General features: G+C 32.0%; 1 protein-coding gene across 1 annotated transcript in view; it reads right to left on the reverse strand.

Moving 5' to 3' along the window:
• Window positions 1-319, reverse strand: part of LOC119586324 — a 21,846-nt gene that overhangs the window by 21,307 nt on the left and 220 nt on the right. The window lies entirely within an intron of this gene.

Here is a 319-nt window from a genome sequence, read left to right on the forward strand (position 1 = left end):
ACAGTTCCACCCAACGTCCATCGACATCCTACCATCTCTAACAAACTATGTCAAGATAACTAAGCGCTTGTGAAGTGATATAAGTAATATTACTAGGTTCCCACATCAGAATTACACACAAATAGTAATCAACAGGTCACAACCAAATACAGAAACTAATAATAGATATTAATCGCTTTATAAATAATCCAAAATCATGAAAAGTAATATAACTATTCCACACTAATCCACACAGCTCTACAAGATTTAAAAAATACAATCCAGATAACATATTAAAAGATAATAAAAAGGGTGATAAATGCATGGCTAAGACGACTCA

The sequence above is a fragment of the Penaeus monodon genome, chromosome 21, assembly GCF_015228065.2.
Source record: "Penaeus monodon isolate SGIC_2016 chromosome 21, NSTDA_Pmon_1, whole genome shotgun sequence".
NCBI classification, from domain to species: Eukaryota; Metazoa; Arthropoda; class Malacostraca; order Decapoda; family Penaeidae; genus Penaeus; species Penaeus monodon.